The 10,337-nt window shown below is 42.4% G+C and overlaps 1 long non-coding RNA gene across 1 annotated transcript; it reads left to right on the top strand.

Annotated features, from left to right (window-relative positions):
• Window positions 1-6,821: 6,821 nt before the first annotated feature.
• LOC147378890 (uncharacterized) lies at window positions 6,822-9,999 on the top strand. The gene is made up of 2 exons (XR_015169995.1): window positions 6,822-6,935; window positions 9,238-9,999. It is a non-coding gene; the product is annotated as an uncharacterized LOC147378890 (long non-coding RNA).
• The last annotated feature ends 338 nt before the right edge of the window (window positions 10,000-10,337 follow it).

Genomic DNA, 10,337 nt, shown 5'->3' with positions numbered 1-10,337 from the left:
TCAAGAACTTGGATGGAGGAGCTGGGATGCGCCCTTCTGGTTCCTTCCAGCTTTGCCTGGAAATTTGTTTCAGAAGCTCTCCAGTTCCTGTTTCTGATCACCCACAAAACACCCCTTCCCCATCTAGGCTCATCCTACAAACAAATCTTCTCAAGATGTCATGAGAGTCCTTGGCCAGTTCCCAGTGGGAGGGATGGGGTCCCAGGGAGCCCTTTCTCTCCTGTGTTGATTTCCTGCTGTAACAAATGATCACAGATGCACTGGCTTAAAACAACAGAGATACGTCATCTTACAATTCTGGGGTCAGACATCTGACATGGGCACCAAAGCCGAGGTCTCAGCAGGTCTGGTTCCTCCTGGAAGCTCTGGGGACAGTCTGTTTCCTGGTCTCTCCAGCTTTCTGGTGGCTGCCTGCATTCCATGGGCCCTCCCTCCGTCTTCAAAGCCAACAGCAAGATCAAGTCAGCAGGAGCTGACACGTGGAGGGCCCATGTTTGGCTGATAGGTAGTTTCGTGAATGTGACTGTTTCCATTCCAGTAAGGAGAGTTGCGGTGATGGAGAAGACTCCTGAGAGTCCCCTGGACTTCAAGGAGATCAGCCAATCCATCCTAAAGGAAATAAACCCTGAATATTCATTGGAAGGATTGATGCTGAAGCTGAAACTCCAATACTTTGGCCACCTGTTGAGAAGAGCTGACTTATTGGTAAAGACCCTGATCCTGGGAAAGATTGAGGGCAGGAGGAGAAGGGGACAACAGAGGATGAGATGGTTGGATGGCATCATCAACCCAGTGAACATAACTTTGAGCAAACTGCAATCCATAGGGTCGCAAAGAGTCAGACATGACACCGACTGAACAACAACAGGGAGAGTTGAGAGTGGCCCTCAGTTTTTTATTTTGGCAACTGACAGTGTCCTTTACTGAAACAGAGGACAAAGTATAAGAAGGGGGCTTGATGAGACTAGGTCATGGTATTTCCTCATTTATTTGTTATACCAGTATTCATTGACTTAACTATGCTTTGATTTTGTTTAATTTTTGTTTTACATTGGAGTAGAGTTGCTTAACAATGCTGCGTTAGTTTCAGACATACAACAAAGTGATTCAGTTATATCCACGCAAGTATCCATTCTTTATCAAATTTTCCTTCCGTTTAGGTTATTACACAATATTGAGCCAAGTTCCAGGTGCTATACCATAGGTCCTTGTCGGTTATTTATTTTAAATATACTAGTGTGTACACATCATTTATTTTGAATATTAATAAATCCATAATACATGAATATTAACTTGTCCATTCCTTCCTAAATATTACTTGAAACTCCTATGTGCCACACAATGTGCTCTTGGCACTGCTTAGACAGCTGTGAACAAGATAAATAATGTTTCTGGCCTGGGAGTTTCATGTCTTTTACTATGAGACAGGCATGCTGACTCGTTAGCTTACAAGTAGGGTTAAAATCTAGGACCCTTCATAGTTCTTGACATTGTAAAAGCAGACAAATTCATAGAAAAATAGATCAGATTTGTAGCTACCAATAGTGGAAACAGGGAAGGGGGATTAAATGGGCTTCCCTAGTGGCTCAGCTGGTAAAGAATCTGCCTGCAATGCAGGAGACCCCAGTTCAATTCCTGAGTCGGGAAGATCCCCTGGAGAAGGGAATGGCTATCCACTCCAATATTCTTGGGCTTCCCTGGTGACACAGCTGGTAAAGAATCTGTGTAGTGGGGACAGGGAGGGGGGATTAGAGGAAGGTAATCAAAAGGTATAAACTCCCAGTTATAATATAAAAAAAGCACTAAGGGTGTAATGTACAAATGATCAATACAATTAACACTGCTGTACATTATATATGAAAGTTGTTCAAAGAGGAAACTGTAAGAGCTCTCATCACAAGGAGAAAACTTTTTCCTATTTCTTTCGTCTTGTATCTTTATGAGATGATGGATGCTTACTACAGTCAGTCATCATTTCGTGATGTATGCAAGTCAAATCATTATGCTGTACACCTTCGACATTCAGTGCTGGATGTCATTCTATCTCCATAAAACTAGAAGGAAAAAATTATGTCTTAAGGCCTTTATACAGAAAATTTTGTTTTAGCCTTTGAAGCCTAACCAAACTCTGAAAAAAACGTTATGAAAATTATATCAATTTTAAAAGTCTTTTCACTGAGTCGAAAAGCAACTGAATACCGAAGAAATGTAATAGATACTAATTTACAATCCTTTGATTTAATAAAAATGCCTTTTTTCCCATCCCCGGGATGGTTTGACTTACCAGTTTTCAGGTTGGCCAGAATGACAGAGAATGCCTTGTGTCCCAGTGGGCTCCTCTGCTTCTGAGGCTCCCACCTGGACCAACACCCCAGTCCCCTTTGCAGACAGGTGACGGCTCTAGCCAATGGAACATGGGCAGAAAGAACACAAGCTACTTCCTGATCTGACCCTGAGAAATCTTTTGGGAAATCCTGCTTACGTTCTCTCTTCCCATATCCTTTGGGAAGGGAGGACCCCAGGTCTTGGAGGAAGGCATGGCCATAAGACAGGAGGAGCCTGGGTTCCTGAACAAGGCTGTAGAGCAGACTTCCTTCCCACCAAACTCCCACCACCAGATACAGAATAAACTCTATTATACTAAGCCACTAAAACAGTGGGATTGTTTGTTATGGAGGTTAACCTATGGTGACTCAGTCAAACAGCTCCTGTTTCAAACTCAGAATTGGATCTCAGGATTGTCACATATGCATACTTGCAGACATAGCTAAGTGACATAGTCTTGTGGAGGGAAATCCCAAGACATGGTCACCACCTACCACCACACTTAGTTTTCTCTCCCCAAATCTTGCAGGCCCCTCTAATCCAGAGAAATGTTCCAGATTCATGTATTATAGGGTGCTGTTATTTTTCAGCATTTTACATATATTACAGATCTATGTATATGATATATGACCACTCTTGCTTATGGAAAAATACCATACAATGATGCTTGGTTCAGAAGCAGGTTCAGCTTATCAACAAAGGAGATGTTGCTAATTCAACCTGAATACTGAGAATTCAAGATCCATGAACATTGTTTGGAAATGCAGCACAGCCTTCCCTGGTCCTTTCTTTATTGACCAGATGGTCTTGTTTTTGGAAGCTTCAGTGAACACTCAGCAAAGCATTTCAGTCCCAAATTAAGACTTTGAGCTGCACTTCTGTTAATTTAAACCAGGCCCCTCAGTCAAAATTGTCTGAACCAAGAGACTCTTTTATGGGTGGGGAAGAAATTAACCAAATGCACAGTCCTTAGCCCAGCTTCTGCTTTCTCCTTCTCTGACCTACTTTCTCTTTCCATTATAGGAATGGAATTAATAAAGATTTAATGTGGCAAATAAATTCAACTAAATCAGAAAGAAAGAAGAGACATTGTCTTTGCTTGTAAATGACATGATTTCATACGTCAGTCCAGTTCGGTTGCTCGGTCGTGTCTGACTCTTTGCAACCTCATGGATTGCAGCACTCCAGGCCTCCTTGTCCATCACCAACTCCTGGAGTTCACCCAAACTCATGTGCATTGAGTTGGTGATGCCATCCAGCCATCTAATCCTCTGTCGTCCCCTTCTCCTCCTGCCCCCAATCCCTCCCAGCATCAGAGTCTTTTCCAATGAGTCAACTCTTCACATGAGGTGGCCAAAGTATTGGAGTTTCAACTTCAGCATCAGTCCTTCCAATGAACACCCAGGACTGATCTCCTTTAGGATGGACTGGTTGGTTAGGATGGACTGGTTGGATCTCCTTGCAGTCCAAGGGACTCTCAAGAGTCTTCTCCAACACCACAGTTCAAAAGCATCAATTCTTCAGTGCTCAGCTTTCTTTATAGTCCAACTCTTACATCCATACATGACCACAGAAAAAACCATAGCCTTGACTAGATGGAATTTGTTGGCAAAGTAATGTCTCTGATTTTTCATATGCTATCTAGGTTGGTCATAACTTTCCTTCCAAGGAGTAAGCATCTTTTCATTTCATGGCTGCAATCACCATCTTCAGTGATTTTGCAGCCCCCCAAAAATAAAGTCTGACACTGTTTCCACTGTTTCCCCGTCTATTTCCTATGAAGTGATGGGACCAGAAGCCATGATCTTCATTTTCTGAATGTTGAGCTTGAAGCCAACTTTTTCACTCTTCTCTTTCACTTTCATCAAGAGGCTTTTGAGTTCCTCTTCACTTTCTGCCATAAGGGTGGTGTCATCTGCATATCTGAGGTTATTGATATTTCTCCTAGCAATCTTGATTCCAGCTTGTGCTTCATCGAGCCTGGCATTTCTCATGATGTACTCTGCATATGAGTTAAATAACCAGGGTGACAATATACAGCCTTGACGTACTCCTTTTCCTATTTGGAACCAGTCTGTTGTTCCATGTCCTGTTCTAACTGTTGCTTCCTGACCTGCATATAGGTTTCTCAAGAGGCAGGTCAGGTGGTCTGGTATTCCCATCTCTTTCAGAATTTTCCACAGTTTATTGTGATCCACACAGTCAAAGTCTATGGCATAGTCAATAAAGCAGAAATAGATGTTTTTCTGGAACTCTCTGGCTTTTTTGATGATCCAGCGGATGTGGGCAATTTGATCTCCGGTTTCTCTGCCTTTTCTAAAACAGCTTGGACATCTGGAAGTTCACAGTTCACGTATTGCTGAAGCTTGGCTTGGAGAATTTTGAGCATTACTTTACTAGCATGTGCTGCTGCTGCTGCTGCTGCTGCTGCTGCTGCTAAGTCACTTCAGTCGTGTCTGACTCTGTACAGCCCCATAGCCGGCAGCCCACCAGGCTCCCCCGTCCCTGGGATTCTCCAGGCAAGAATACTAGAGTGGGTTGCCATTTCCTTCTCCAATGCATGAAAGTGAAAAGTGAAAGTGAAGTCACTCAGTCGTGTCCGACTCTTTGTGACCTCATGGACTACAGCCTACCAGGCTCTTCCATCCATGGGATTTTCCAGGCAAGAGTACTGGAGTGGGATGAGTGCAATTCTGCAGTAGTTCGAGCATTCTTTAGCATTGCCTTTCTTTGGGATTGGAATGAAAACTGACCTTTTCCAAATTTGCTGGTATATTGAGTGCAGTACTTGAACAGCATCATCTTTCAGGATTTGAAATAGCTCAACTGGAATTCCATCACCTCCACTAGCTTTGTTCATAGTGATGCTTTCTAAGGCCCACTTGACTTCACATTCCAGAATGTTTGGCTTGAGGTGAGTGATCACACCATTGTGATTATCTGGGTCATGAAGATCTTTTTTGTACAGTTCTGTGTAGTCTTGCCACCTCTTCTTAATATCTTCTGCTTCTGTTAGGTCCATACCATTTCTGTCCTTTATCGAGCCCATCTTTGCATGAAATGTTCCCTTTGTATCTCTAATTTTCTTGAAGAGATCCCTGGTCTTTCGCATTCTGTTGTTTTCCTCTATTTCTTTGCATTGATCGCTGAGGAAGGCTTTCTTATCTCTCCTTGCTATTCTTTGGAACTCTGCATTCAGATGCTTATATCTTTCCCTTTCTCCTTTGCTTTTTGCTTCTCTTCTTTTCACAGCTATTTGTAAGGCCTCCTCAGACAACCGTTTTGTTTTTTTGCATTTCTTTTCCATGGGGATGGTCTTGATCCCTGTCTCCTGTACAATGTCACGAACCTCCATCCATAGTTCATCAGGCACTCTGTCTATCAGTATCTATTACTGTCTATTCCTATGTATGACTTCATACATAGTAAACCCTAAAAATTACACCAAAGAAAAACTGTGACAACTAATCCATGAATTCAGCAAAGTTGCCACATATAAAATTATTACACAAAGATCAGATGTGTTTCTGTACACTAACAGTGAACAATCCAGAAAGGAAATTAGTGACTTCATTTAAAATAAAATAAAAAAGAACAAAATGTTGCTGAAGGAAATTAAAGAAGATACCAATACATGGAAAGACATCCTGGGTTCACGGATTAAAAGACTTAATAATGTTAGGATTTCAATGCTACCTTGAAAACACTACACTAAGTGAAGTAAGCCACCACACAATTTAAAAAAAAAATGGTGATTCCACTTACATGAAGTTCCTACAGTGTAAAATCCACAGAGAAAGAGGAACAATGGTTGTTAGGGCCTGGGGAGGGGACAGAGAGGAATTAGCATTCAATGTGCTTTAATTGGAGAACATGTGAAAGTTCTGGACACGGTTGGTGGTGGTGGTTGTACAGTAAAGTGAATATACTTAATGCCACTGAGCTGTACACTGAAAAATGGCAGAAATGATAACTTTTGTGTTAGGCATATTTTACCACAATAAAAAATGAATTACAGTTATGAGAAAATGCAATATAAGTAAGCAAATAGAATGATACCATGCAATATGTATATATATATATATATATATATATATATATATATATATCTCCAGGAGATAATTAAGGACAGGGAAGCCTGACTTGCTGCAGTTCATGGGTCGCAAAGAGTCAGACATGACTTAGTGACTCAACAACACCAAGGCACATTCTATCAATAATAGAAATATTCCAAGTTTGAGCACCAATCTGATTATATCTCAACCAACAAAATCCAGTTTAGAGGTAAGGCAGAGTACCCACACACAGCGTACTCTGGACACACACACAGCGTACTCAGGACACACACACACACACACACACACCACACACAGACCCCTCACCCTGACCTGGTACATTTTCTAGAATCTTGCCTCTGGTCTTCCCCTTGTGCATCCATGTTTTCAGTCCCTCCTGACGGAACCACAGAGCTCAAGGCTGCCTGTTTCCTCAGGGGAGGAGTCATGGGCAGGATGGAATTTCCTGCTGACACCTCCTCTCAGGACCCTGAATCTCCCTGGGAGCATGTTATAGCCTGCAGGCTCACTGGAAGGGGCCAGAACCACGAACAGGTAAGAGAAAGAAAGAACAGGGCAAAACTGAAAAAAGTGCAGGGATGTAACCAGCAACACGGGACTCCAGGAAAGGACAGGACGAGTGTCCTGGTTCTTTTAATAAGTAAGTTACAAGAATAACTGAATAATGAGAGAGAGAGATGTATGGACCAATCCAAACAAACCAAAGTTTTTGGATCCCAATTCAAATAAAATGCTAAAAACAAAATAAAACTCTCAAGACATTCAGGGAAATGTAAGCATTGACTGGATGATTAAAAAAAAAATTATTTTAATTTGACTAAAAATGTGTGCTTGTTTTTAAACGAGATAATGGTACTGTGGTTTTATTGGCATGATTTAAGTTCTCTGTCTTTTCATCATCTTTCCGTTACATACTGAAATATTTAGAGATAAAATTATATGATTCCTTGAAACTGCTTCCAGTAAATTCTGGGGGTGGGATGATTTGTGGGATTAAAAGAAACAAGACTAGCCACATCCTGATAATTGTCAGTGTTTCCAGTTGATGATAAACTGCTATTGAATTTGGTACATTTTAAAATTTTATAATGAACTGTTTTGAAATCTTGCTTGCAAATAATTTTCAGTGACATGGGCAAATGCCATTATCTACTCAACTGAGTGACTAACACTTTCACTATACTAAGCAGAAAAGGAAAAAAGTAAACACAATAACATCTAAGCTATTCAAATGAACATGTTTTAGACCAAAATGTCCCCAGTAGATATTATCTTGGCTGGTGGGATTATTACAGTAAATTTCATTCCTTAGTCTACACTCTAATTTCTGGCTTTCTACCATGGGCATGTAAAACTGATAATTAGGAGAAATGTTTATATTTTAATTTTGAAGAGTAGAGAGTGATGAGCCATCTGAAGTAATGCTCTTGACTCTTCACCCATGTGTCTGGGAAACATTCTTTCAGTCAGTTCAGTTCAGTCACTCAGTCATGTCCGACTCTTTGCGACCCCATAAATCGCAGCATGCCAGGCCTCCCTGTCCATCACCAACTCCCCGAGTTTGCTCAAACTCACGCCCATCGATTCGGTGATGCTATCCAGCCATCTCATCCTCCGTCGTCCCCTTTTCCTCCTGCCCTCAATCCCTCCCAGCATCAGAGTATTTTCCAATGAGTCAACTCGGAAGGGCTAATCCCATCCAGCAATGCATCTTAGCACTTAAAATTTCCACCTGGCATGAAATGGTGAATGTATTCACTTGGTTTTTAAAATAAGGCAGCAAGCATGTGATGGAATGAAGGATTTATTTGTGCTTTCAGAAGTCCTCACCATCAAAGTCATTTCACAGCCATTTCACAGATGTGACTACCTGGATTGTCCCCAAAGGAACAGAGCCTGGTGTGTTATTATTAAGTGCTCACCATTCTCCAGTGACGCACTGGTCGAGAATCCCCCTGCCAATGCAGGAGACACTGGAGACACAGGTTCCATCCCTGGATGGAGAAGATGCCCTGGAGGAGGAAATGGCAACCCACTCCAGTATTCCTGCCTGCGAAATCCCACGGACAGAGGAGCTCGGTGGGCTACAGTCTGTGGGGTTGCAAAAGTCAGACAGGGCTGAACAACTGACTGCACGCAGCACAATCACTGTTCTAGAAACTTCTGGCTGGAGATGACTTGGGCATTTCACCTTTATAGCTTTGGAGAAAGGTATGATGCAGAGGGTTTGACATGCTCTTCGCATGCCTTTCTCCACGAGAAATCAGGCTTTTGGTCCCTGCACCACTGGTGGAATCTGCCTGGAGATATTTCTACTAGCAACCATGTCCCCAGAGACCCTGCCCTGAGCCACCTCCCACAGCCAGGAACTCGTTATGGAGTGTTTGCATAAAAGAAGTTTGTAAGCCAGTGACTTCCTAGAAATCTTTCTTTAAAATCTTATGAAGTGACTACTCTGGTACCCTGAGACAACCTAGAGGGGTGGGATGAGGTGGGAAGTGGGAGGGAGGTTCAGGAGGGGACATATGTATACCTATGGCCGATTCTTGTTGATGTATGGCAGAAACCAATACAATACTGTAAAGCATTTTTAAATAAAGTTTTAACAAAAGAAAATCATATGAAAGGATTCTGACAGAGATCTGAGCATGGCTCACATTACCCACCAGCCTCAAAAGTTCCAGACGGGCTGGAAACATGTCTACAGCCATCAGCAGGCTTGTCCATTCCTACGGGTCATTTATACCCTGGGAGGGTTGGGCTGGATTTTTTTCTCCATCACCTCTTGGATTTCTTTGTGGTTTTGTCTAATTTTGTTTTCCTCTTTTTTTCTCAGTCCTGCCTAAGGATGGTTTGACCTTCTGGTAAAACCTGAACATGGGGGTTTCTTGGAATTCCCGGCTTGGAGATTATCACTCCAGCATCTTAGTGTAGCATCTGGATGCGTGTCCCTCACAGAGCCTGCACTTCATCCCTTCTCTCCCCTGCTGCTGCTACTGCTAAGTCGCTTTAGCCGTGTCCGACTCTGTGCGACCCCATGGACTGCAGCCTACCAGGCTTCTCCGTCCATGGGATTCTCCAGGCAAGAACACTGGAGTCGGTTGCCATTTCTTTCTCCAATGCATGAAAGTGGAAAGTGAAAGTGAAGTCGCTCAGTCGTGTCCGACTCTTCATGACCCCATGGACTGCAGCCCACCAGGCTCCTCCGTCTATGGGATTTTCCAGGCAACAGTACTTCTCTCCCCTAGTGGCTCCAAAATGCCTCCTCCAAACTCAGGAGAGACCCTCCAGGAACGTAAATTCCATGTCATCAATGGGAAAATAGAGACACCAAGAGGCTAAGTGATTTGGGCCAAGAAGTCAGGCCATCTTCCCTGGTGGATCTAATAATAAAGAACTTCGTGCAACACAGGAGACTTGGGTTTGACCCTTGGGTTTGGAAGATCCCCTGGAGAAGAAAATGGCAACCCATTCCAGTAGGGTTACAGTCCATGGGGTTGCAAAGAGTTGGACATGACTGAGCGACTAACATACACACATGATGCAATGGTAATATTTGTATATATTTGGATATAAATAGCTATATGATTAAAACTGATTTTGCTGTTTCTTTCTTCTTTTTTTGAATGTGGCCATGAGAAAATTTTAGATCCAATAAAAAAAGGCTTAGATTATATTTCTCTTGGGCAGCCCTGATCTAAGGGATTCCCCAAACTTCAAAGCTATAATTCTTGGAAGTATTCTTAAAGACCGTTTTATATCTGATTCTCTGTTTTCTGAAAATTCATAAAACTTATCAGCTTGTCAAGATAGTCTTGTCATCTCATCTCTTCTGTCTAGAAAGCAGAAGGAAGGGGCTACGGGGACCACATATATACCTGCCACAAGTTTTCTGTCAGCCTAGCCAGGGCTTCCTTTGAAGATTATCCTGCTGAC

This window comes from Bos grunniens, chromosome 1, assembly GCF_055505025.1.
Source record: "Bos grunniens cultivar Pamir isolate PY7600 chromosome 1, Bosgru_T2T1.0, whole genome shotgun sequence".
Lineage (NCBI taxonomy): Eukaryota > Metazoa > Chordata > Mammalia > Artiodactyla > Bovidae > Bos > Bos grunniens.
This window is presented reverse-complemented; position numbering and strand designations above follow the sequence as displayed.